This window comes from Triticum urartu, chromosome 3 (assembly GCF_003073215.2).
Source record: "Triticum urartu cultivar G1812 chromosome 3, Tu2.1, whole genome shotgun sequence".
In the NCBI taxonomy this organism is placed as follows: Eukaryota; Viridiplantae; Streptophyta; class Magnoliopsida; order Poales; family Poaceae; genus Triticum; species Triticum urartu.
In genome coordinates, this window is record NC_053024.1 from 723,572,435 (window position 1) to 723,596,546 (window position 24,112).

Sequence of the window (24,112 nt, forward strand, 5' to 3'; positions counted from 1 at the left end):
ATGCACATCACTTAAGCCTTGCAAGCATTGCAACTAATGAGTTAGTTGCGGGATGTTGTATTACGGAACGAGTAAAGAGACTTTCCGGTAACGAGATTGAACTAGGTATTGGATACCGACGATCGAATCTCGGGCAAGTAACATACCGATGACAAAGGGAACAACGTATGTTGTTGTGCGGTTTGACCGATAAAGATCTTCGTAGAATATGTGGGAGCCAATATGAGCATCCAGGTTTCGTTATTGGTTATTGACCGGAGACATGTCTCGGTCATGTCTACATAGTTCTCGAACCCGTAGGGTCCGCACGCTTAATGTGACGCCCCTGATTCAATCGTACACTAATCATACACGCAAACGTGTACGATCAAGATCAGGGACTCACGGGAAGATATCACAACACAACTCTACAAATAAAATAAGTCATACAAGCATCATAATACAAAGCCAGGGGCCTCGAGGGCTCGAATACAAGTGCTTGATCATAGACAAGTCAGCGGAAGCAACAATATCTGAGTACAGACATAAGTTAAACAAGTTGCCATAAGATGGCTAGCACAAACTGGGATACAGATCAAAAGAGGCGCAGGCCTCCTGCCTGGGATGCTCCTAAACTACTCTTGGTCGTCGTCAGCGGCCTGCACGTAGTAGTAGGCACCTCCGGTGTAGTAGGAGTCATCGTCGACGGTGGCGTCTGGCTCCTGGGCTCCAGCATCTGGTTGTGACAACCGAGAGGAAAGGAAAGGGGGAAAAGAGGGAGAAAAGCAACCGTGAGTACTCATCCAAAGTACTCGCAAGCAAGGATCTACACTACATATGCATGGGTATCGGTGTAAAGGGGCAATATCGATGGACTGAACTGCAGAATGCCAGAATAAGAGGGGGATAGCTAGTCTTGTCAAAGACTACGCTTCTGGCAGCCTCCATCTTGCAGCATGTAGAAGAGAGTAGATTGTAAGTTCACCAAGTAGCATCGCATAGCATAACCCTACCCGGCGATCCTCCCCTCGTCTCCCTGTGTGAGAGCGATCACCGGGTTATATCTGGCACTTGGAAGGGTGTGTTTTATTAAGTATCCAGTTCTAGTTGTCATAAGGTCAAGGTACAACTCCGGGTCGTCCTTTTATCGAGGGACACGACTATTCGAATAGATAAACTTCCCTGCAGGGGTGCACCACATAACCTAACACACTCGATCCCATTTGGCCGGACACACTTTCCTGGGTCATGCCCGGCCTCGGAAGATCAACACGTTGCAGCCCTACATAGGCACAACAGAGAGGTCAGCACGCCGGTCTAAATCCTATGGCGCAGGGGTCTGGGCCCATCGCCCATTGCACACCTGCACGTTGCGAGGGCGGCCGAAAGCAGAACTAGCCCCCTTAATACAAGAGCAGGCTTACGTTCCAATCCGGCGCGCGCCGCTCAGTCGCTGACATCACGAAGGCTTCAGCTGATACCACGACGTCGAGTGCCCATAACTGTTCCCGCGTAGTTGGTTAGTGCGTATAGGCTAGTGGCCAGACTCAGATCAAATACCAAGATCTCGTTAAGCGTGTTACTTTAAAGTAATCGCGAACGCCGACCAGGGCCAGGCCCACCTCTCTCCTAGGTGGTCTCAACCTGCCCTGTCGCTCCGCCACAAAGTAACAGTTGGGGGCCGTCGGGAACCCAAGCCCACCTCTACCGGGATGGAGCCACCTGCCCCTTTAGCCCCCATCTCCGAACAGTATCATAAGTAATGTAACATTATAAAGTATATAACATATGCCCGTGATCACCTCCCGAGTGATCACGGCCCAGTAGTATAGCATGGCAGACGGACAAGAGTGTAGGGCCACTGATGGAACACTAGCATCCTATACTAAGCAGTAGGATAGCAGGTAAGGGTAACAACTGTAGGAACAATGACAGGCTATGCATCAGAATAGGATTAACCAAAAGCAGTAACATGCTACACTACACTAATGCAAGCAGTATAAAGAAGAATAGGCGATATCTGGTGATCAGGGGGGCTTGCCTGGAAGCTCAGCCGAGAAGGAGGGGTCGTCAGCACCGTAGTCATACTCAGTGGCATCAGCGCCGGTCTCGGGGTCTACCGGAGAAGAAGAAGGGGGAAGAAACAGTAAATACGGAGCAAACAAAGCAGCACAAAGCATAACATGGCAATACGCGATGCTAGGGTGACCTAACGCAGTAGTAGGTGATATCGGCGAAGGGGGGAACATCCGAGAAAGTATTCCCGGTGTTTCGCGTTTTCGGACAAATGAACCGGAGGGGGAAAGTTGCGAGTTCGATATGTTAGGGATGTGTGGCGGACGAACGGGCTGCGTATCCGGATTCGTCTCGTCGTTCTGAGCAACTTTCATGTAGAAAACTTTTTCAACCGAGCTACGGTTTATTTTATATGAATTTACAAAGATTTAAACATTTTCAGAAATTGCTTTAATTGACTAATTCAAAAAATAATCAGAAAAGGGCTGGGTACACCCGGTGCAGTGCACCCAAAGGTGCACCAGGGGCTGACACGTGGGGTCATATGGCCCAGTTGACCCAGTCAACAAAGACTGGTCAACAGAGTGAATAGTGCGTGCGGGTCCCGCATGTCAGTGTCACATGTGTTATTTCAGTTTTAATTTCTTTTAGTTAGCAGTGGGGGCCGTATGTAATAGGCACATGACTTTATTTTAACAGGGGGTTTGTGTAAAAAAAAGGGGGATTAGGCCCCTAATTAAACAAAGGGGGGTCCACTAGCACAGACCCAAGCCGGCCATGGCTGGACTCGCGCGCGCGGCCGCTCAGAGGTTGGGGAGGGGGAAACAGGGAGCGGCCAGCATCGGGCAGAGCCGGCGGCGGGCGGGGCCAACGGCGAGCGGGAGCGCACAACAGTAGAAGCCAGGGGCGGCGGCGACGAGCAGTGACCGGGGAGTAGCAGGGGAAGCGGGCGGCAAGGCGGAGCATGGCGAGGGAGGTGCGGGCGCGGCAAGGCCGCGGTGAGCGCGACGAGCGGCCAGAGTGGTGGCCGCGATGAGTGAAGCGTCAGAGCGAGGCGAGGTTCGGGCGTGCGCGCGGGGGGCACGCTGGGCGGGGCGGGGCGCGGTGATGCAGGGACGAGCGAGAGACGAGGAGAGGGGGGGCTCACGAGGGGAAGTAGGGGACTGGGCAGCGGGGGGGGGGGGGGGGGGGGGGGGGGGGGGGGGGATGGGGACGTTGCGACGGAGATGAAGCAGGGCGGCGAGGGAGTCCGGGCGGCGATGGACGAGGACGAGGCGATGCGACGTCGCGGCGAGGCGGTACCGGGCGGCGTCGGCGGCCTCCTCCTCTCGGTCCCGATCCAATCGGGGGAGAGGGGGGAGATATTTTCGGGGGAGTGTGGGGGTGTCGGTGGGTTGACCGGTGGAGTGGGGAGGGGGTTATGGAGAGGGAGGGGGGTGGATGGGCCGGCCGGTTGGGCCAGTTGGGCTGGTGCCCAGCTGGTTAGCTGGGCCATTCGGCCCAGGGAGAGGGGGGTTTCTTCATTTATTTATTTTTGTTTTTTACGTTTTTATATCAATTTAAATTATTTAGGCATTTTATAAAAATTTGTTTATTACACCATATTTACATATGCAAAATATGGTACCTCCCGAACATTTTTGTTTTAACTTTTGGGAAGTTTGATGTCTGACATTTATTTAAAATTTTGAATTTGAAAAGTTTTGATCCAACACGAGATTAGCAACAGTAATCGAGGTGACGTGGCATCATTAGCAGAGGTTACTGTAGCTTGATTATTCGGGCATCACACTTAAAGTTCTATGACGATCGGTATTATGAGTTTTTGTGTTTTGATGTACCGAAGATAGTTCGGGGTCCCGGATGTGATCACGGACATGACGAGGAGTCTCGAAATGGTTGAGACATAAAGATCGATATATTGGACGACTATGTTCGGACATCGAAAAGGTTTCGAAAGGTTTCGGGCATATACCGGAGTACCGGGGGGTTACCGGAACCCCCCGGGAGTTAATTGGGCCTCATGGGCCCTAGTGGGAGAAGAGGAGGGGCGGCCAGGGCTGCCGCGCGCCCCCTCCCCCTCTAGTCCGAATTGGACAAGGAGGGGGCGGCGCCCCCTTTTTCCTTCTCCTCCCCTCCCCCTTCCTTCCCTCTCCTAATCCAACAAGGAAAAGGAGGAGTCCTACTCCCACCGGGAGTAGGACTGCCCCCTTGGCGCGCCCTCCTTGGCCGGCTGCCTCTCCCCCCTTGCTCCTTTATATACGGGGGCAGGGGGGCACCTCTACACATACAAGTTGATCTGTTTATCTCTCCCAGCCGTGTGCGGTGCCCCCCCTCCACCATATTCCACCTCGGTCATATCATAGCGGTGCTTAGGCGAAGCCCTACGTCGGTAGCAACATCATCACCGTCACCACGCCGTCGTGCTGACGGAACTCTCCCTCGAAGCTCTGCTAGATCGGAGTCCGCGGGACGTCATCGAGCTGAACGTGTGCTGAACTCGGAGGTGTCGTACGTTCGGTACTTGGATCGGTCGGATCGTGAAGACGTACAACTACATCAACCGCATTGTGCTAACGCTTCCGCTTTCGGTCTACGAGGGTACATGTACACACTCTCCCCTCTCGTTACTATGCATCACCATGATCATGTGTGTGCGTAGGAATTTTTTTGAAATTACTATGTTCCCCAACAAACGTGGGCCAGCTAATATCATGTTTTCTCCAACAAGCCTAACTGAATGGGCAGGTAAAAATCATGTGATCCATCGTTTCTTCAATGTGTTGTCCACACAGGAGGCAGTCATAATCATCTTCGATGTTGTAATGCCGGTGTTTCAACATATTGTGTGTGTTGAGCCTATCATGGAGGAGTAACCAACTGAAGACCTTAATTTTCATAGTACACTTAGAGCGCCATAGCCAGTGGAAAGTCGGGTGATCTTGTACATCCTTGAAGCAAAATTTGTAGTAATCAGTTGACCTGAATTCTACCTTCCCCCAGACGTAGTGATAGACATCGCTGTTTATAGAGGAGGGGCACATTCTTACCGAGAGTGCTTGTAGGTTGCGCACTTCATTAAGGGCTTGGGGGACAGGGGGAGATGAAATGTTTCATGCAGTGCCGTGCCCTCCAAGAAATCTTTGACAGAAGCATCTTCATGTATGGCGTAGGAGAAAGCACGCGGGTGGGTATTTTCCAAGACATTGTCTAGCCATAGATCTTTCCAAAAGAGGGTCATCGTACCATCGACCACTTGCACCCTAGAAACCCCGTGGAAAGTGGGGTGAGCTTTAGAATATCGCGCCACCGGAACGAGCCCACCGTGTCATCAGCATGCGGGATCTTGTTAACGTAGTAGTTGTCCCAGATCAAGTGTACCCACGGGATATCCCTCTTATTGTAAAAGTTGTGCAAAAACTTCATAAGTAGTGCTTCATTCTAGATCTTTAGGTTGATCGCACCAAGCACCCCGTGCTTCTTGGGTTTACATACCATATCCCATGCCGCTAGAGAGTTACATTTTTCTCCTTGTTCAGATTTTTTGGTCCAAAGGCATCTACGTCTGATCTTATCCAGCATGATGAGAACCTTGGGAGGGATTTTCATAGTACACATGGCATATATTAGAAGGGAGGTGACCGTGGCGTTCAGCCAAGAAAGCTTGTCCCCATATGACATCATGCCATTATGGAAGTAAGGTTTCTCTCAGTGCTGCCAACCAATGGCATAAGGTCTTGGACAATGGGTCTTTAGGTGCCAAGCTGCAGGCCAAGGTACGTGAAGGGCATTGTACCAACCGAATAGCCAAAGATTTGAGCCAAATTAGTGGTAGAGGTCTCATCAAGATTGATCGGGATTAGTGTTGACTTAAGAAAGTTGATTTTGAGGCCAACTAGGGACGCGTAGTCAAACAGGATCCCTTTGATCAGAGCGTCTTAGCATGGACATGCAGGAAGAATGAGTTTCGTGTCATTTGCGTATTGGATGACGAGGTAGTCAGTCTGTCCCGTACAGGGGGATGGTAGTTCAATTTTACTCCGTCAAAAAGCATCATAAATTGCAGCCTGCAGAAGATCCACCGTCAGGACGAAAATGAGGGGGGACAAGGGGTCCCCTTGTCACACGCCGCTACGGCAATGAAACTGTCGGTCGGGGACACCACTTAGGAGTGCCGATGAACGTCCGGAGGAGAAGATACACTTGATCCATGCAATCTGTTTATCGTTGAAACCCATGTTTTTCATGATGTTAATCATGGGTTCATGTCCGATTGTGTCAAAGGCCTTTGCGAAGTCTAATTTGAGTAGCACGAGTTCCTTTCTTGACGTCTGACATTGGTGGATGTATTGGAAGGTCCATGCAAGACAGTCTTGTATTGTTCTACCTCTTATAAAACCATATTGGTTATGGTGAATCAGTTGCAAGATGACGCATTGTAGATGGTTGGCCAGCAATTTGGTGATCAACTTGAGACAACAGTTTAGAAGGGTGATCGAATGGTAATCTTTGACTGTCTCCGCTGAGTTGACCTTGGGAATGAGTGTGATCAGAACCTCATTGCTGCTTGTGAGATCAAGGGTACCTTCATGGAATTGTAAGCAAAGAGAATAGAAATCCTTCTTGATTATGGGCCAACAAGCCTTAAGGAGCTCCACTAAAACCATCGGGTCCAGGGGCACGATCAGCCGACATATCCTTCACTACGGCGTCGATCTCGGTGTGAGTGTGACGCCCCCGATTCAATCGTACACTAATCATACACACAAATGTGTACGATCAAAATCAGGGACTCACGGGAAGATATCACAACACAGCTCTAGACACAAATTAAAATAGTACAAGCTTTATATTACAAGACAGGGGCCTCGAGGGCTCAAATACATAAGCTCGAATACACAAGAGTCAGCAGAAGCAATAATATCTGAGTACAGACATAAGTTAAACAAGTTTGCCTTAAGAAGGGTAGCACAAAAGTAGCAACGATCGAAAAGGCAAGGCCTCCTGCCTGGGACCTCCTAACTACTCCTCGAAGCCGAAATCCATGTAGAAACATCCTCGGGATCCTCTGGCTCCTGGACTCCATCATATGATCGCAATAACCAGGAAAAGGGGAAAAAGAAGTAGCAAAGCAACCATGAGTACTCATCCAAAGTACTCGCAAGACTGACATCAGATCTATACTACATATGCATCGGTACCAATGAAAAGGGTAGTGTATGTGGACTGAACTGTAGAATGCCAGAATAAGAGGGGGATAACTAGTCCTATCGAAGACAAAGCTTCTGGTAGCCTCCATCTTGAAGCAGTAGAAGAGAGTAGATGGTAAGTTAACCAAGTAACAACGTATAGCATAATCCTACCCGGCGATCTTCTCCTCGTCGCCTTGTGGGAGAGCGACCATCGGGTTGTCTCTGGAACTTATCCGGGTGTGTTTTATTAAGTATCCAGTTCTAGTTGTCATGAGGTCGGAATACAACTCCGGGTCGTCCTGTTACCGTGGACGCGACTATTCGTATAGATAAACTTCCCTACATGGGTGCACGACATTACCCGACACGCTCGATCCCTCTGGCCGCACACACTTTCCTAGGTCATGCCCGACCTCGGGAGATCAACACGTCGCAGCCCTACCTAGACCCAACAGAGAGGCCAGCACGCCGGTCTAAATCCTAAGCGCGCATGGGTCTTGGTCCCGTCGCCCGTTGCACTCCTGCACGTTGCGAGGGCGGCCGGTGAGCAGACCTGGCAGCCTCCATTACAAATGAGGGTGCTTTACGCGGTCCAACCCGGCGAGCGCCGCTTAGTCGCTGACGACTGAAGACCTTCGGGTGATACTACGACGCCGGTTGCCCATATCTTGTTCCGCGTGGAGGTTAGTGCGTGTATATGGCCAACAACCCAACTCAGATCAAATATCCAAATCTCATTAAGCATGTTATTTTGAAACAACCGCGGACAACGACCAGGGATCAGGCCCACCTATCTCCTAGGTGGTCACAACCTACCCTGTCGCTCCGCCATAAAGATCCACTCAGAGGGCTGCCGGGAAACAGGACCTTTCAGCCCCCAGTCCGTGAATCACTCGTGGGTACTCTACGAGCCGACCCGACTTTAGTCACCACACGTATCCATTGTTGAGGAAATCGTTAACTGGTAGCTGCTCGGTTGGCTTGCGAGTAGGGGATTAATAGGAAAATCGGCAAGTTAATCGGCCGTTTAATCAATTAATCGGACGATTTATTGGTTTATCGGCTACTCGGTGACCCTATGAGTAGGGGTTAATCGGCAAGTTAACTGGTTAACCGGACGAATTCTTGAACATGGCATGTATCAAGTATAGTATGTATGTATGTATGTATGTATGTATACCCGTGATCACCTCCCGAGTGATCATGGCCCGATAGTATAGCATGGCAGACGGACAACAATGTAGGGTCACTAATGATAAACTAGCATCCTATACTAAGCATTTAGGATAGTAGGTAAGGTATAAACAATAGTAGCAACAAGGACAGGCTATGCAGTAGTATAGGACCAAACCGATAAGTAACAACTACACTACTGTAATGCAAGCAGTAGAGAGAAATGGTGGGCAATATCGGAATGATCAAGGGGGGTTTGCTTGCCTGGAAGCTCTGTGGAGAAGGACGAGTCGTCGACACCGTAGTCGAACGGGGCAGCAACGACGTCAGTCTCGAAGTCTAACGGAGAAAAGAGGGGGAAAGAAACAATGAATACAATGCAAACAGACACAAGACATGGCAATAAGCGGTGCTAGGTGTGACATATCTCAGTACTAGGTGTTACCGGCGAAGTAGGAAAAACATCCGGGAAAGTTTTCCTGGTGTTAGGTATTCTCGGACAGATGAAGCGGAGGGGGACGGTCCCACGTTCGCTATGCTAGGGGCGTGTGATAGACGAACGAAGGGCGTATTCGGGATCATCACGATTTTCTGATCAACTTTCCTGTATAAAGTATTTTCATCCGAGTCACAGATAATTTTATATTAATTTTCAAAAAAATTTAAATAATTTTCTAATTCTTTGGATTTTCTGGAATATTAATAATTCAAAATAAAGACAGAATATACTTTTATACCTAGCAGCAGCTAGCCTCAAAGTATGATAGGTGGGGTCTAGGGGGATCCAGTCAAGTGTTGATGACTGGTCAACGGGGTCAAAGTGGGGCCAAACTGTCATAGAGACACATGTTTAATAGATTTATTTAACTCTATCTAAACAGTGGTGGGGCCCCATTGTCATTGTCTATTTGATTTGATTTAACAGTTTGTTTTTAGACTAATTAGGTTTTAGTTAATTAAGCTAATTGATTAAATTACTGATTAATTAATTACTTTAATATTTATTGTTTGTATCTTTTTAAACCTTTTTTTACAGGGGTGGGGCCCAGCTGCCAGTGGCACACAAGGCCACTGGAGCGGGCGGTTACGGGCACGGGCTAGCGGGCGGGGCGCCCGTGCGCGTGCACGGGGCAACAAAGGGCGCCGGTCAGGGAGAACAGAACGCGGCCGGTGGCAGCGGGTGCCGGCGACGGTGTGACTCAGAGGCGGCGCGTGCGGTGGAGGAGGAGCGGCAGCAGCTCCGTGGCGAGGCGGGCGCGACACGGTCGGGGAAGGAGGGAGGACAGGGGGTGCGGCCAGGGGAAGCGGAGGCGCGGCGAGGGGCGGTGGTGGCAGTAGCAGAAGGAGCAGCAGGCGGGAGCAGGGTGGCCGACGCGGTGGCTGGGCGCGCTCGCAGGTGCGCGGTGAGGCGAGCGGAGGTGGGCGCCGGCGGCAGCGGCAACCGTCAGCAGCAGCGCGGCAGCGACGAGCAGGATGTGGCGACGCGGCCGAGCGTCTGTAGAAGGGGGAAACGGGGGCGCATGTGGGCGCAAGAGGGCGGCAGGCAACGGCTGGGGGGCGGCCAGGGGCAGCTGCGACGGCTGCGGGCTTGCTCGATGCAAGGCACCGGGGCGCGGGCGCGTGGTCCGGGTCGTCGTGAGTACGGCGAGAGCGACCGTCGCAGTGGGGCACATGCTAAAGCTCAAATCGAGCATGAGAAAAGGCAGGGGGTAACGGGTCTCACAGCGAGGCGGATGAGGCGCTCGGGCCAGCCGGTGTTGGTGGAGATCTGATGGATCGACGCGACGAGGTGCGGCGGCTGATGTTGGGGAAGACGACCCGGGCGACGGCGGTGGTGCGTCCCGGGCTCGATCCAGTGGCGCGGTTGATGAAGACGGGGACGAAGCTCCTTCCAGACACGGCGAGGCTGCGAGAGGTGGCCGGCGGCGGCGAGACGCCCATGGTGGCGTTCGGTGACGACAGAAACGGCGAGGAGAGCGAGAGGTAGGGGTGTAGTGACGTTTAGGTTTTCCAAGGGGTGCGAGAGGGTGCCTTGTAGTCGCCGGGAAGGTACCGGTGGCTGCCGCGTGTCGAGGGGGCGTCCATGGCGGGGGAGCTGGCGCCACGCCTCTGTTCGATGAACAGAGGTAAGGGGTGAGGGGGGAAGCTGGGTTGGCCGGTGTGGTGGGTTAAGGCCGAGGGAAAACAAGTGGGGGTGTTTTGTTATTTTACCCTTTTTTGTTTTTCCTATTTCCTTTATTGTTTTGCATTTTTTATACTAAATGAATTTTGTTATTTATAAAAGTTGGTAGATAAATTCTATGCATTATTATGGAGAGGCCCACAAGGTCTCAAGCCATTTGGAAATATACAAACATTTGTTCATTTTAAAAAGAGTCAACTTAATTGGTATTGGTCCTCTTTAAATATTGCTAGGGGCATTTTTAGAATTTAAATGATGTTGGTTTCTTCTAGAAAATTACTTGGGGATTTTGTAACATAAAGTACACATTTTGTTTCACTATTTAAAGTAATATTATTTTGACTTCGTTTTAAATTTTGAATTTGAACATGGTTTGAATTTAAGTGGAATTTAGAAACAGTAATCATGGTGACGTGGCATCATTAGCAGAGGGTTATTGTAGCTTAATTATCGGGGTGTTACAGTGAGTAAATGGATCAGTCAAGTGATCCAAGTTTGCAGCATGTTTAAGGATAGCTTGAAGATCAAATTTCATCTTAGAGGGGGAGGTGGTGGCCAAGAGGTTTTTGTAAGTTTTAAACAATAGAGCCTCTTTGGCAGGGTGATTCTCCACCTGGGTTCCATCATCATCACGGAAGCAAGCTACGTTGTTCTTGCGGTATCGTTGGGTCACCTTTGTTTTTGTCTGTACTCAGACCTAACTCTTGTTGTAATTTCGGGTCTTGCGACCCTAGCTTGTAATATGTTGTTTCTTTGTTTATCCTTTGTGTCATAGAGTTGTGTTGTGATATTATACCGTGAGTCACTGATCTTGATCCTGCATGCTACGTGGATGTTTAGTGCACGATTCATTTCGGGGGCGTCATAGTGAGGGCCAGTTCTAGAGGCAACAATATTGTATTATTATATTCACATGTTCACAATTAAGAGTTTATGTTCTATGCTATAACTGCTATGATCCTAAAATGTGCCATTCAGTGGAAGACTCATATGCACATATAGAATGATAAACGGTAAAACCAGATTCCTGGTCTCACCTCTAAGACTAGCTCAAGTGCTGTTGGTGATCATGTTTTCCGAATCTTAGGATATCATTAAGTGTAACGATAGTTCTAGAACAACTTTGAGAATATGACGTTAGACAAATAATCATATTGAACGACCCAAACTTGTTTGTTATCTTTGAGATACAATCGTCACAAGTGAATTGTTATAACACGGAGAGTTAATGTGCGATTTAGTGAAAGGATCGATATGGTTGACTAGAGGGGGGGCGAATAGGCAACTAAATTTTTTTAGCTTTTCTTTACCAAATTAAACTTTGCATCAAAGTAGGTTGTCTAGATATGCAACTAGGTGAGCAACCTATATGATGCAACAACAGCAAGCACACAAGCAAGCAAAGGGATAAAACACAAATAAGCTTGCACAAGTAAAGGCACGAGATAACTAAGAGTGGAGCCGGTGAAGACGAGAATGTGTTACCGAAGTTCCTTCCTTTTGAGGGGAAGTACGTCTCCGTTGGAGCGGTGTGGAGGCACAATGCTCCCCAAGAAGCCACTAGGACCAGCGTATTCTCCTCACGCCCTCACATAATGCGTGATGTCGTGATTCCACTATTGGTGCCCTTGAAGGCAGCAACCGGACCTTTACAAACAAGGTTGAGGCTCTCTCCAAAACTTAATTGGAGGCTCCCAATGAAACCTCGGAGCTTCACCACAATGGAATGTGGCTCCGAAGTGACCTCTTCCGTCTAGGGCGCCCAAGCACCCAAGAGTAACAAAATCCACACAAGAAAGTATGGGGGAATCAAATATCCTTTGGTGGAAGTGTAGATCTAGGTCTCCTCCTTCAATCCCTAGCAAATCAACAAGTTTGGGTGGCTAGGGGAGAGATCGGGCAAGAAATCTTTAATGGCAGTAATGGAGGAGAGAGAGAGAGAGGCAAGAGGTAGGTGGGAGGTAGGAGAAGCACCTCCTTAAATAGGCCCCCCAAGATCCAACCGTTATGTGCAGAAAAGCATGGACCGGTACTTCCACAATAGACACCTGTACAACTGGTGAATGCGGGGAACCCCTCCTAGGGCACCAGGGCGGTACTTCCGGTGGCGCACCCGGTAGTACTGGTTTATCGGAATAAACCGGAACTACCGCATACATCCAGAAGGTTTACACCTCAGGCCGGTAGTTGGAGCGGTAGTAGGGCCGGAACTACCGCTGGGCAAGCAGTTCCTGGGTGACGGAGTCCGAGGCGGTACAACCGCCCTCGACACCGGTAGTACTGGTTTATCGAGACAAACCGGAACTTCCGTTCCACCACCGGTCTACCATCGTACCCGGTACAGAAGGGAGTCACCCCTGAGCGGTACTTGGAGCGGTGGTCAGACCGGAACTACCGCCAAGCGGTACAACCGCTCGATGGAGCGGTACTACCGCCATGGGCAGGACTGCACATGTCAGAGGGCAGTGGGGAACCTCTCTCTCCTCAAAACGGAAGGTATATGTTGGGTGCAAAGAATGTGTACGTGAAGTGATTCCCCCAATACCTTCCGATGAGGATTCCCTCTTAATAATATGGATATCCTACGACCAAAGGAATAAAAACGTCGGAAACTCCGTCTTCGATATTTTCCGCATAGAGGGAAGACCTAACCGTCTTGCGCCACACCATGTGTACCTGAGAAAACTATGGCGCACGATTAGTCCACGTGTGTTGTCATCATCACCAAAACCCTAAGGCAAAGGATGCCCTTACAATCTCCCCCTTTTGGTGGATGATGACAACCACACGATTAGTCCGGGAGTTCTAAAAATAAAGGAGGGGCTCCCCCTGAGTGTAAGCACTATTTAGAGTTTGCTTTTGGAATACAAAGTGCGCACACTAGGGAATGCTCCTCCTGGATTTTATAGACCAACCGGAGAGCGCAAAACAACCGTAATAAACCTAAAGCAGTAGAGACAACATATAATAAACCAACATAATAAACTCTACTAAACGAAGAGTGCATAGATAAACCGAACGACGCATGTCTTACACCATGCACGAGATCACAACATAGAATACGTCCATAGAGCACTAGAAAGAGCAAGCAAATAAACTAGAAGACCAACAAACTAGAAAGACCAACTGCAAATAACCACCCATGCAACTCCTGTGACCTAATGGAGCTATCTCCCCCTTTGGCATCGAGACACCAAAAAGGAAAAGAGCGAAGCTAGCGCCCCGGGGCTCACTAGACTTCTTCGCCAGTAGCCGCAGAGCTGTCTGATGCATCATCATCAATATCATCGTCAGGATCCTGAGCTTCATCAGACTCCTCAGACTCCTCAGACCTCGCAGTAGCTGCCTCAGGAACACGGACAGAGGAAGAAGCAGGTGCTTCATCAGACCACTAACAGTTCTCCAAGCACCAATCCTCAGGAGTGATGGTCTTCTCGGAGCCACTCTTCACATCTGGCACACTGAGGTGCCTCATCAATAGAATCTTCCCGCGATGCACCATCTTCTCAGCAACGTGGGCCTTGTAGAGCTTCTTCTGGATATGGGTCTGCAAGCAAAAGGTCTTCTTGATCTTGGAAGTCAGCTTCTCAACCCAGGTGGGCTGGACCCCAGGCTCCAACTCAAAGTCCTCGTCATCCGAGGTAGCATACACATCCTCCTGATTGCCCGTAGAAAAATGGGGAGTCTTATGCTTCTTCTTCCTTAGCTCCTTGACCTCATGCTCCATGAGGTTGGCAGGAGTGGTGAGAGGCTCTCCTGGCCTACGGACCGCCCAAATGGTGCTCAGAAACTGCATCACAAAAGGAGCATATATCGGTACCTTGCGGTACAACACCATGTTGTACATCTCCTCCCATAGCCACTTGGAGACATCAAACGTGGCACCGGATCCCCTCTTGGTCTTCATGGCCACAAGAAAATCCACCAGATAACCATAGATATCATCTTGATTCCCAACCTTGGGAAGCAGCACACAACGGAACACACGATGCAAAATGTCATAGACTGGCACAAGATCATTGGACTTGCCCACAATGCCATGTCCAGAGATGTATAGAGGGGCGAGCTTCACCTTGTCCATGGGGTGAGCACGGTCGTGAGGACGGATGCCACCTTGACCCTCAATCCTGGTATATATCCTCATAACCAAGAGCATTGCAGAAGGCTCTCCATGGGACATGAAAGAACTCATCACGGCACATAAAGGAGAGATGGTGTTCCACATCAGAGCCGAAGTGGACTGTAGCATAGAACTAATGGACGAGCTGCACATCGAAATCACAGTTCACGGTCATGAGCTTGATCAAGTCAAACTCTTCACAGATCTCCAAAGCTTCTCCAAAGTAATCGAGGTTGTTCTTCCAACAATCGATGTCAATGGACCACATTCGGGTGAACTTGTTCTTGTGATGCTCGAACACTTCTGGCACAATCCTCATCTGTAATTCATTCCGGAACTGAGGGTTGTTCCACCGAGGATTTGGTGCAATAGTGTAGGGATCCTGGAAACGAAACTTTTGCTAGTCCGGCATCTTCCATTTGTGCATGGGCACCGCAACACGTTGCTTGCCAACAGCTGACTTCTCCCGACGAGTGGCCTTGGTAGGAATCACCACTTCATGAGAGTCCTCGTCGTCACCGGAAGGTTTGCCCCTACGGGCCCTCTTCTTGGTGTTTTGAGGCTTCCGAGCAACACGGGAACTAGAACCACTTGCAGACGCACACAGAGAGCACACATAAACCCCAGCAAAGATGAGAGGAATGTACACAAGATCAGAGGAATATGTTTCATATACATGGGTAGAAGAGAAACATGATGCATAGGTTCAGAGAAACCGGTTGTTCCGGTTGGACCACCGGTAGTACCGCCCGGGCGGTAGTACCGCTCGCAAGGAGCGGTAGTACCGCTCGCAAGGAGCGGTAGTACCGCTGGGAGCGAAACCGCCGAGTGGAAGAACTGGAACCGCCCGTTCTCGAATCTATTTGACATATTCCTATTACTATGTATGCACAGGAAGCAGAAGGAGGCTATACGGATCTCTCCCACCAACCATTTGGCCGAAAATGGGGGAGTACAAGCAATGCCCTAGGGTTGGATTCAAAACGAGGAACCCTAAAAGGAGAAGCACAAGGCATTACCGGTATCCATGGAAGAGATCGAAGAGGAGGCAGCCTCCACGAAGCGGATCCGATGGAGGGCCGACCGATCCGGAGAGCCTGAGGGCGCTCCGGGGCGAAGGACGAAGCAACCGGCGACGTGGGAGAAAAGGGGGAAGACGAGCACGAAGGGGAAAATAAATACCCCTTCTGCCTGTGTCCCTTTTATACGCCAGATGTCAACCAGTAGTACCGCTCCTAGGAGCGGTAGTACCGGTCCTGTAACTACCAGGCGGTTGAGAGCGGTAGTACCGCGTCCAAACACCGGTAGTACCGGTCAGAGGTACCGGAACAGGCAGGAGCGGTAGAACCGCTTGTGCAGGACCGGAAGTACCGCTGAGACTGTACAACAGAGGGGAAGACCGGTAGAACCGGTCTGACCATCGGTTGTACCGCCAGGTTGCAACAGCCCAAGCATAAGGAGATCAACTTGTGTACATTTGGAACGGATGGCTTGGGATAAGAAGGCTTAGGATAGAAACAGGTCACTGTAATATGATGAAGAAGACTCTCAAGAGTGCAAGAAGCAACCAAGAAAAGCCACTATTTAGAGAATTCAAACATCTAGCCAAACGGTAACACCCAACAAGAAAAAACACCTAAGCACAAGGGCGGTGGCCGAAGCCACCTATGTTTGAGTTAAGAGGGTATGGCGCCGCGAAGAATTATCCTTGGGCCCATGACCACAACTCGTCTTTGAAGCACAAGTACCATCAACAATGGCTAATGTGAAAGAGTTGATCAATTTATGCATAATGGGGGGAGGAAGAGTTCATTGAGAGAACAACACTCCCCCTATGTCCATGCCTACACCTAAACAAGATAACAAGCTGAGTATGGTGGGGTGTGCAAGGGTTCAAGCAACATTGCTTGAATCAATGATATTTAGCTCATGCCTTAACTCGCGAAATCTTGCTTCATCCAAGGGCTTCGTGAAGATATCTGCAAGGTTATCATGAGTGTTGACATAGTTGAGCTCGATCTCCCCTCGCCTAATGTGATCCCGGATGAAGTGATACCGAATCTCAATATGCTTCGTCTTGAAATGTTGAACCGGGTTGAGAGAAATCTTGATGGCACTTTCATTGTCACACCAAAGAGGTACTTTGTCACAAATGACACTGTAATCCTTTAAAGTTTGCCTCATCCAAAGAAGTTGTGCACAACAACTACCGGCGGCCACATACTCCGCTTCGGTGGATGAGAGAGACACACAACTTTGCTTCTTGGAAGACCAACTCACTAGAGAGCAACCAAGAAATTGGCACCCTCCGGAGGTGGACTTCCTATCCACTTTGTCTCCTGCCCAATTGGAGTCCGAATAACCTACAAGCTTGAAGTTTGCTCCTCTTGGATACCATAAGCCAAAGTTTGGGGTATGATCCAACTATCAAAAGATTCGCTTGACCGCCACAAAGTGGCTTTCCTTAGGTGCGGCTTGAAACCGTGCACAAATTCCCACACTCAACATGATATCCGGTCTAGATGCACAAAGGTAAAGCAAGGAGCCAATCATGGAGCGATATACCTTTTGATCCACCGCTTTACCATTGGGATCAATGTCAAGTTGGCACTTGGTGGGCATTGGAGTGGAAGCCGGCTTGACATCACTTAGCTTGAATCTCTTTAGCATGTCTTGAGTGTATTTGGCTTGGTTGATGAAGGTTCCTTCTCTTCTTTGTTTGATTTCGAACCCGAGAAAGAACTTTAACTCTCTCATCGAAGACATCTTGAACTTTGAGGTCATGAGAGCGGCAAATTCCTCATTGAGGCCTTGTGCTACCAATCTTGCCTTGTTGCAAACTATTGTCCCATGACCATCTTGCTTGTTCTTGAATATCCATTTGGTTCCAATGACATTGTGGTTCCCCGTTGGCCTTGGCACCAATCTCCACACCTTGTTGTACTCGAAGTTGTTAAGTTCTTCATGCATGTCATTGAGCCAATCCAGATCTTCGAGCGCCTCATAGACCTTTTGGGGTTCAACACAAGAGACAAACGCGTTATGTTCGTAATAGTTTGCCAATTGTCTACGAGTGCTTACCCCCTTTTGAATGCTTCCAAGCACATTCTTCATGAGATGACCCTTGGTTGAGAGCTTGGATGCAATCTTGGCGGCACGACGCTCCAATTCCTCCTCGGGGGTGAGTTGAGGAGCGGTCACTTGATCATCTTGAGCGCCGTCTTGAGCTTGTTCTTGATCTTCAGCTTGCTCTTGATCTTGAACTTTCTTGGAGGAGAGAACTTGACCTTGGGCATCACTTGGTGATACGACACCATCTTGAGGTTGATCTTGCCCTTGGTCATGTTCATGAGGTTGAGGGCCTTCACTTTGTTCTTCGGAAGCGTGTGGGTCTCGGGTTGGTGATGGTTCCACTTGAGTGGAACATTGTCCTTCTCCTTCGGCCACAAGGGGTTCCTCAATGGGTAGATATGACCAACACCCATTCTTCTTATGGCTTGGGGAGGAATTTCATCACCTAAATCACAAGTACCACTTTGCTCCACTTGGGAGCCGTTATTCTCATCAAACTCCACGTTACACGTCTCCTCAATAAGGCCCGTGGACTTATTGAGAACATGATAAGCATGGGAGTTTGTAGCATAACCAACAAATATGCCCTCATGGGCTCTAGCCTCAAATTTAGACAAATGAACACCTTTCTTGAGAATGAAGCACTTACACCCGAACACCCGTAAGTACTTGAGGTTGGGCTTGTTACCGGTGAGAATCTCATATGGAGTCTTGTTCAAGCCCTTGCAGAGGTAGAGCCGATTTGATGCATGACACGCGGTGTTGATGGCTTCGGCCCAAAAGTTGTATGGAGACTTGAACTCCGCCATCATGGTCCTTGCCGCATCCATCAGCGTCCGGTTCTTCCTCTCCACTACACCATTTTGTTGAGGGGTGTATGGTGCGGAATATTGATGCTTGATCCCCTCATCACTAAGAAACTCATCCAAGGTGTAGTTCTTGAACTCGGTGTCGTTGTCGCTTCTTATAGTCAAGATCTTTGCATTGTGTTGACGTTGGGCTTCATTCGCAAAGTCAATGACGGTTTGTTGGGTCTTGCTCTTCCTCTTGAAGAAATATACCCATGTGTATCTTGAATAGTCATCCACAATCACCAAGCAATACTTTCTACCCCCAAGACTATCAAAGGATGGAGGCCCAAAGAGATCCATGTGAAGGAGCTCCAAAGGCCTCTTCGAGTAAATGATAGTCGTGGGAGGGTGAGCCTTCTCATGTAGCTTTCCTTCGATACAAGCACTGCAAGCATGATCTTTAGCAAAACTAACATTTGTTAGTCCACGAACACGGTCCCCCTTGATAAGACTTTGCAAAGATCTCATATTGACATGGGCTAGACGGCGATGCCAAAGCCATCCCACGTCAACTTTAGCCATTAGGCATGTCGCGGTCTTAGTGGGTCGCTCTGAAAAGTTAATCACATAGAGACCGTTCTCGACATGCCCAACAAATGCTACTTTAAGAGTCTTGCTCCACAAGAGGGCCACGGTATCAATATCAAAGAAGGTGGCAAAACCCATGAGTGCAAGTTGACGAATGGAAAGTAAATTGTATGCAAGGGACTCAACAAGCATGACCTTCTCGATCATGAGATCATGAGAAATGACAACCTTGCTGAGTCCCAATACCTTAGAAGACGAGGCATCACCCCACTCGACATTGGTGGGCGTAGATGAAATCTTGTGCACGTCCACCACCAAGTCTTTGCTTCCGGTCATATGATTTGTAGCTCCACTATGGAGCAACCATGATCCCCCACCGGAAGCAAATACCTACAAGAAATCAATGCTTGGTTTTAGGTACCCATTTTGTAATGGGTCCTTTGATGTTAGTAACAAGGGTCTTAGGAACCCAAATAGACCATTCAATGTACTCATAAAAAGAACCAACAAATTTGGCATAAACATGTGCATCACTAGCACGGCATAACACATAAGAAGGGTTAAAGTCGCCGGCTTTGTTGGGAAGAGACGTGTTGCCCTTGTTGGCATCACCACCCTTCATGGTGTTCTTCTTCTTCTCCTTAGTAGCACCTTCTCCCTCCTTCACAAAGGTTTTCTTAAGAGGAGGAGGTCATTTGGTGTTGTCATTCTTCTTCTTGTTCTTGGACTTGGGCGCGTACCCAATCCCTTCCTTGGCCACAACTTCCTTTTGATTGCTCAAAAGGTCGTTGAGATTCTTCTCGCCTTGTATGCAAGACACAAGGCCTTTCTCAAGTTGTTCCTTCAACTTAGCATTCTCCTCAACAAGATGCACATGCTCACAACACGGGTTAGTCGCATTTGCATTATCAATTAAAACCATATGAGGAAATGTGACTTTCTCCTTGGTTAGCTTTACTTGGAGTTGATCATGAGACTCCTTGAGGCTAGAATGAGCACCCTTCAAGACCTTGTGAGCCTTGTCAAGTAAGTCAAACTCCTCTTTGAGTCTAGCAAGATCAACCCCAAGCTTGGCCTTCTCAAAGGTTAGCACACGAGAGACAACAAGAGCATGATCGAGATCTTTCTTTAATTTAGCATGATCATCGTTGTGTGACTCCTCAAGAGCCAAACGAAGACCATGCTCTTCCTCAAGAGCATTGGAAAGATCAAAGATCTCATCGGCATAGTCACGACTATGCCCCTCCATCTTAGAGATGGTATCTTCGTGAGCCTCGATCATGTCATTGGCTTCACCAAGTTGTTCCAAGAGAGCAACGAAGTGCTTCTTGGATTTACCCTTGAGTTTACTCATAAAAGACTCAAACTCATTCTTCTCCACATTAGAACCCTCATGTTCATCAATGCAACCCGTCAAAGAAGGATTATTAATGATGGTAGTTTTGATGTTGGGGGTTACCTTGTTAGTGTCTTTAGCCATGAGGCACTTGGCGGTGATGCTCTCATTGGGTGAGTCGAAGAGAGACACCCGTGGAGTTGTCGCAATGGCAACGGAGGCCATGGCAACCGACTCACCATCTTTGTCATCATCATCATCCTCATTGTACTCTTCTTGGACCACCAACGCCTTGGGAGGAGTCCTCTTGGTGAAGTTACTCTTGTTTGGGAAAGACTTGGCCTTGTCCTTTCGGATGAGCTTGCCACCATTGTCCTCCCTCTTCTCGTAAGGACATTCCGCAACAAAATGGCTCACATTGCCCCAATTATAGCAAGTCCTCACTCGTTGCTTGACCTTCGTGACACTTGAGTTGCTCTTGTTGAAGTTGGGCCTTGTGTTCTTCTTGCTCCAAAATTGCCTTGAAGCAAGAGCCATGTGTTCGTGATAGGCATACTTTGTATCTTCGGGGTTGCTTTCCTCTTCTTCCTCTTCTTCCTCTTCTTCTTTCACACTAACCTTGGCCTTCAAGGCAAGGTTGGGCTTCTTTGCTCTTTGAGAACGTAGCACCGCATTGTCGGCGGTCTTGTCCAAGTCATTGCCACAAACTCATCCAACACCTCACTCGAGGACAAGGTGTGGAAGTCCGGCCTTTGAGGGATGATGGAGGACATGGCTTTGTGGTAAGGCATCATGGCCTTGATGAATTTACGCTTGATCCAATTGTCATTCGTGTCCTTGCTCCCATGATCTCAGAGAGACACCGCGAGTTTGGTTACTCTCCGATAAAGCTCATGAGGTTCTTCATCTTCTTTCATTGCAGACTCATCGGCTTCATCTTGCACCACTTCATAGTTGGAGCGTTGAATGCTTGCGCTTCCCCGGAAGAGGGAAACAACACAAAGCCATGCATGCATGTTTGGCCATGGCGAAAGGTCGAAGATGATGGAGATCTTCGGGTGGAATTGCATCTTGGATGACGAAGAGAGCATTTTCATTGAATCAATTATCCGCGGCTTCTCTAGGGGTGAAGTTGCTTCGGTCATGCGGATAGAAACCTTCTTCAATGATCCTCCAAAGATTAGTATTCACATGATTTAAATGACGCTTAAAGCGATAAACCCAAGAATCAAAGTCCTCATTTTTCACAATCTTAGGGGGAGGACCGGCATGATTCAAATGAGTGGAAGGAATCGGTCCACCATAAACAAGTGGAGGTTCCACATGGGCAAAGATGATGGTGCCATTTTTACCACTAGAGGAACGAGCTTTTTCACTAGTAGCTTCCCCCTTGTCGGGGTTAGCATCCGACTCCTTGTTAGTGGGATCACCCACTTTCAACGGTGCGGTGGATAGTTTAAGCCCTTCTAAGAATTTATTAAACATGCTTTCAACCTCGGTCGTCATGGAGGTCTTCAATGTGTCCAAAGCCACATTGAATTCCTCACGAGAGACCACGGTTCCCCCATCGGCCCTAGACGAGAATGGATTCACACCGGAGTGCTCCTCCGCTCCGTCTACGGTGTCAACCATACTCTTCGGACGGCGAAGTCCTTAATAAAGAGACAAGGCTCTGATACCAATTGAAAGGATCGATATGGTTGACTAGAGGGGGGTGAATAGGCAACTAACATTTTTTAGCTTTTCTTTACCAAATTAAACTTTGCATGAAAGTAGGTTGTCTAGATATGCAACTAGGTGAGCAACCTATATGATGCAACAACAACAAGCACACAAGCAAGCAAGGGATAAAACACAAATAAGCTTGCACAAATAAAGGCATGAGATAACCAAGAGTGGAGCCGGTGAAGACGAGGATGTGTTACAGAAGTTCCTTCCTTTTGAGGGGAAGTACGTCTCCGTTGGAGCGGTGTGGAGGCAAAATGCTCCCCAAGAAGCCACTAGGGCCACCGTATTCTCCTCACGCCCTCAAACAATGCGAGATGCCGTGATTCCACTATTGGTGCCCTTGAAGGCGGCAACCGGACCTTTACAAACAAGGTTGAGGCTCTCTCCACAACTTAATTGGAGGCTCCCAACGAAACCTCGGAGCTTCACCACAATGGAATGTGGCTCCGAAGTGACCTCTTCCGTCTAGGGCGCCCAAGCACCCAAGAGTAACAAAATACACACAAGAAAGTATGGGGGAATCAAATATCCTTTGGTGGAAGTGTAGATCTAGGTCTCCTCCTTCAATCCCTAGCAAATCAACAAGTTTGGGTGGCTAGGGAGAGAGATCGGGCAAGAAAGCTTTAATGGCAGTAATGGAGGAGAGAGAGAGAGGAAAGAGGTAGGTGGGAGGTAGGAGAAGCACCTCCTTAAATAGGCCCCCCAAGATCCAACCGTTATGTGCAGAAAAGCATGGGAATGGTACTTCCGCAACAGACACCGGTACAACCGGTGAATGCGGGGAACCCCTCCTAGGGCACCATGGCGGTACTTCCGATGGCGCACCCGGTAATACCGGTTTATCGGAATAAACCGGAACTACCGCTCCAGTACCGCTCAACTACTGCATACATCCAGAAGGTTTACACCTCAGGCCGGTAGTTGGAGTGGCAGTAGGGCCGGAACTACCGCTGGGCAAGCAGTTCCTGGGTGATGGAGTCCGAGGCGGTACAACCGCCCTGGACACCGGTAGTACCGGTTTATCGAGACAAACCGGAACTTCCGTTCCACCACCGGTCTACCACCGTACCCGGTATAGAAGGGAGTCACCCCTGAGCGGTACTTGGAGCGGTGGTCAGACCGAAACTACCACCAAGCGGTACAACCGCTCGATGGAGCGGTACTACCGCCATGGGCAGGACTGCACATGTCAGAGGGCAGTGGGGAACCTCTCTCTCCTCGAAACGGAAGGTATATGCTGGGTGCAAAGAATGTGTACATGAAGTGATTCCCCCAATACCTTCCGATGAGGATTCCCTCTTAATAGTACGGATATCCTACGACCAAAGGAATAAAAACGTCGGAAACTCCGTCTTCGATCTTTTTCGCATAGAGGGAAGACCTAACCGTCTTGCGCCACACCATGTGTACCTGAGAAAACTATGGCGCATGATTAGTCCACGTGTGTTGTCATCATCACCAAAACCCTAAGGCAAAGGATGCCCTTACATTTAGTTTCTTAGACCATGAGAGTATCATAGTCACTTCTTACCGTACGATGAACTTTAGGGTTTGTCAAACATCATCTGTAACACGGTGATCATAATGACAACTTACAAGTTCATCGAGAAGTTTGACAAGGGACTAGATATCTCAAGAGTGGGATTTGCTCCTCCGACGATGGAGAGATGTTCTTAGGGCCCTCTCGATGTGACAACATCCATCATCGTCTGGCCAGACATAGGTGACTAGGTCGCAGGAACGCCGAAATAAGTCAACGAGAAAGAAGAACAAAACCGGTAATGAGGAGACCGGTATAGTGAGCATGTGTATGACTCAATAGGATACCAATATATCTCACCTCGGGTTTTGTGAACTATCGCGAAGCAAAGGGAATAGCACATGATAACCAAAGGTTCACTCAAATGGCATTCATGTACTCATAGGGATCAATAT